Source organism: Cryptomeria japonica, chromosome 2 (assembly GCF_030272615.1).
Source record: "Cryptomeria japonica chromosome 2, Sugi_1.0, whole genome shotgun sequence".
Lineage (NCBI taxonomy): Eukaryota > Viridiplantae > Streptophyta > Pinopsida > Cupressales > Cupressaceae > Cryptomeria > Cryptomeria japonica.
The window spans coordinates 587796804-587801595 of NC_081406.1; positions in this window are offsets into that span (position 1 = coordinate 587796804).

Sequence of the window (4792 nt, forward strand, 5' to 3'; positions counted from 1 at the left end):
TTCTGAGTTTATTCTTTTTGAGATTTTTTTCTATTAATGAAAAAGGGGAAGATTGTTAGATTTGTGTGAATTTTGTCATTGATGTCAAACTTGGTAATCCGGTTAAGACTAGATGTGGTATGCTATTGGAAATAATTTTGGTATTGTAGGTCTATAATCAATGAAAGATAGCTATGTATGTGATATGAATGTGATATGAAGGAGTAAGGCATACATGATCAATTGGAGTCATTTTCGGAAAATCCTCTTCTCCAGTAACTTGTGTTGTGCTTATCATGGTTTGTCTCCAATTTCGGTATCAGTTGTGTGAGTTTTGATATCAGTGATATTAATTGTTTTCGTTGTACCATGCATCAGTTTGTATTGTTATTTGAATGATTATATTGTATCATGCTTTATCTTGGAGCTGAGAGTTGTTGTGCTTGGAGGTTGTGCTTATAGGTCTGAGTCTATGGATCTGATAGACCCCTATTTTGTTCCAGTTATTAAAGCATATGTTTCAGTAAATGAAGTCTGTGAAGGAAGCGCATAAGAGGTTGGTATAAACCGATTTTTTTATCATATTTTTGGTTGAGGCATGTTTTGATAACGTGTTGATCCAAGAAGCATATTATTATGTAAAGCATTTGTTCTTGGATGACATATTATCTTACTGTATGAGCTTACCAGTATATATATATACAAGGTGTGTGAAATGAAGAAACAAGAGTCAAGAGTATGAGATAAAAGAAAGTAGAGTGTGTGTGGTATAGAAGAGTAAGAAGTATGTGAGCGATAGAGTTGTGGACAACAGAGCAATTGTTGTAAGGGAAGTAGTTTATAGTGTGAACATTGTATGAGCGAAGGTGTATATAGTATTGCAACAATCCTTTATCGGAACTGCTGCAAGCAATTGGGTAGCAAAGTACAGACACAATGGTGCAGTGATCCCTTATCGAACTTGTTGTAGGTGATTGTGGATAGTGGTACATTGATCCCTTACTAGATCTGATGTGAGTATTTGTGAGTTGTTATCTATGCTTAATCTAGAACTGACATCATGCATTAGGAGATGCAATTTTCCTCAGTTCAATTATTTATATTGCAGTGAGCATTCCGGTAGTGAGTCGCTTTGTAATTTGGTACTAAACCATCTGGCAGTGAGCCGCTTTGTAATCTTGTAGTGAGCCACCCCATTTTGTAAACACCATATACATAGTTATATTATCTTGAGAGCTAACACTCTCCATGGTTTTTCCCATTTAGGTTTTACACATATAAAATCCGGTGCTGAATTTATGGTTGTGTTATTTGTTTATTTTGTGTTTTCTATTTCATGTTGATGAGATTGATTGTTAAGGTTAATGTATCAATAAAAGTCTTGAAAGTGCGGGAATATTGACTCACCCTCCCTTCTTAGTATTCCGGTCCATTCAACCAATTCAAAAATCAACAGATTATTGCTCCAAAATCATGAGGACATGAGTATATGGATGTGAGAGTTTTTGGCATTGGTTGTGATGTTTAGTCATGTTCTTTCGAAGCAGTTCTCTAGATGTCATGTTTTAGATTCTATGTTTGGGTATGTTGTGGTCAGCAGATTCTTGTGCTATGATTAATGGTATCATTCATTTGGTGGTTTGGTTTTCACATCTTGAATCATGTGATGTTGACTTGGATAGTGACTAGTGCACTAAAGAATTTTTGGTCTTCTCTATGTTTCAGTTGTTCTAATTTGTGCTCCAGTAATTGCGGCATTATGGTAGTGTGTTGTCTTGGTTCTTCATGGATGAGTTAGTTTTTGGTCTATCCAACCTTTAAAGATCTATGTTGGTATTCTGCTTTGGTGATTGTACCATGTCATTAAAATGTTCTTTTCAAAAATATCTCAAAGGCTAACTTGTATATTTTTTAATTCATACATGCATGCATATAGACACACACACATGATCTCTTTCAGTTGTTGAAGCATGTAGAATGAAGGCATGTAAGTAAGAGAGTGCATGTGAGTGGAAGTATAATGAGCATGAGCAAAGAGTAAAAGTGGTATGCAATAGAGGTAAAGTGTTGGTTCAGTATAAGCGGATTGGTGAAATGAGTTGGTGAAGTGATTTGCAGAGATTCTTGACTGAATCCATTACAGACATACAATGTATTGCAGTGAGTTGGTGAAGTGATTTGCAGAGGTTCTTAACCAGATCTGCTGCAAGCAGTTAGTGTTCTGTTGGAGCTTCAACTGTAACTTTAATTTGTTCATACATGTGTAGATGCAACTTTCTCAGTTCACTCCTTTTGGCAGTAAACCAACTGTATCTGAGCAATAAGATCTTTGTGAGATTTTGTACAATAGCAAATCAAATCTCATATAGAGATGGAAATTTACTAACCCAACCACAAAGTACACTCTTACGAGAGAGTTTACTCGCAAAGTTATAACCAACCAGAATGAGGTTTTTAAGCATCAAAATGTAGAATGAGAAGAACAACATCTAGAGGTAGGTCAGAGGACTTACCTTGTGAAATACCTTTAAGACAAACTTCTTGGGTCTTGTGGATGAAGAATCCATGGGTGGACGCTATCAAGTATTCAACTCCAATACGCACAGTTCTGGAGGAATGAAAGACCGAGAACATATAAAAGGACGAAAAAAGGCCCTAGAATTTGGCAAATGGAAAGGAACCACAATAAGTATAAGCAAACGCTAGAAGGACCATGCAGTGTACTGCAGTTTAAAATACACACCACAAAAGTCCAAAAACTATAGCAAAGCGATCGTGAAGGTCTCGCCAAATATATTTTGTTCCTTAACGCCTTTTAAATCATCAGCTTTTTTTTTAACGACGCCTTATGAAGAATTTGTTGCTCTGTCACGAGCTAAAGCTGTTTGTTGTACGATACACGATGTCAATGGCCATGTCGACGACTTGTTTGTCAATGGCTTCCAATTATAACTATTTATATCCACAGCGAACTACAGCTCATGTTTTGATTTGGAATTTGCTTCTATTTATATAAGCTATTTATTTCCACAACGAGTTACTGATCATCTTGTGATTCGGAATCTGCTTCTATTTATAGCTATATATTACTACAACGACTCACTGGTCATCTTCTGATTTGGAATTTGATTCTATTTATGTCCACAGCGAGCTACTTGTCGTTTTGATTTGGAATTTGATTCTATTTATGTCCACAGCGATCTACTTGTTATGTTTTGATTTGGAATTTCTATCTATTTATGTCCTTTGCAGAAACCCAACATGTTTTTTGTGGTCCCATTGGTGACATTAATTACGAGAGAAAATCTTTTATTTGGATATTTAAAGAGCACCTCACATCCCTTTGTTATCCATCCATACTGGTTGAGATGATTGTGTCTCTGTACTTCTCTTCTTTTGGTCAGTTTTTGTTCCCACTTCTATTTTTAGTAAAGCCTCGTTTTACTGAAAAAGGAAACGATGGGGTGAGGAAAGATACCAATGAAGAAAATTGTGGACATAAAGAAGTGAGTGGAGATAACTGGGCTGATGAAATAAGGGTACGAGCTTTCCGTGTTGTGCGACGCCCAAGTGGGTCTCGTTATCTTTTCTCTCGTTTCTCCGGCCCCAACTACACCATTTCTTCTAACTCTCTCACGCAAAGCTCATATCAGGCCATGGGCAGCCATTCATTTGTATTACCGTGATATTATACCAGCTGTATTGAAGTTACACGTTAAATAGAAAATTAGGGTAGATTTTAGCTACTATAATACCTCTTATTCACTGTTTGGTGTTTCGTTACGATTCAAGATATCTCTGGTGTTGAGCATTGTTATGTTGCGGTCGTTATAGATTGGCATGTTTTGATGCCATAGTTAACGACTGGCATGTTTGGAATGAATCTAGTATAGGCCTTACATTTTTAGAAAAGAGTAGTATTCGACTATTATTAGTGTAATACGAATCCACAAGAAATACAATCTACCATGTGGATAAGAAATGGATCATAGTTTTAGGTTTCTTATTGTTCACATTATTAGCATATGTATTATTCCAAAAAATGAAGAGATACGAGATATCAATTTTCCAAAAAATGAAGAGATACGAGATATCAATTTTCCAAAAAATGAAGAGATACGAGATATCAATTTTGTGAAATCAGAATCATGATAAATTGCAATATTAATATATATAAAATGTTTATTTTATTTTTTTAATTATAATAAATTTCCTTACTTTTTCCAAAATTGTGTGTATGAAACATGTTATAGTATATTTATAGTTAATAAATATAGCATTTTTTTTAATTAGTTAAAATAATAGGGTAAAGATAAGAAAAATTAATTAGTGAGATAAAATTTGAATGAAATAATATTAAATATTTATATTGAAAGTGGAGATGGAAAAATAATGTGAAACAAATATATCATAGAACATTAGATTACAAAAAATAATTAATATTATAATAAAAAATATATTATTTTTGATTAAAAAAGAAGTGAGAACGAGGACACTAACCTTTTACATAGCAGAACTATTGACGAGACCATGGTGCAAAAGCAACACTATAACAACATTAACAGAAACATAACTATTAGCAAAATGAGACCAAGTCTTAGAAAATCAAAAACAAGCAAAAAACACAAAAACAAACTACAGGGATGCCTTTTGTTACCCGGTGGCATCAATGACACTGTTTCATTCATTAAACGGGAACTTATACAGGTCCTTAGCCTCCTACTTATCCTCCTCTGTGTCTGCAGTACGTTCCCTCAGTAGAGAGAGGGTGATCGTCGAGCTATGTAAATCTGCAGATGAAATTTGTTAAGGC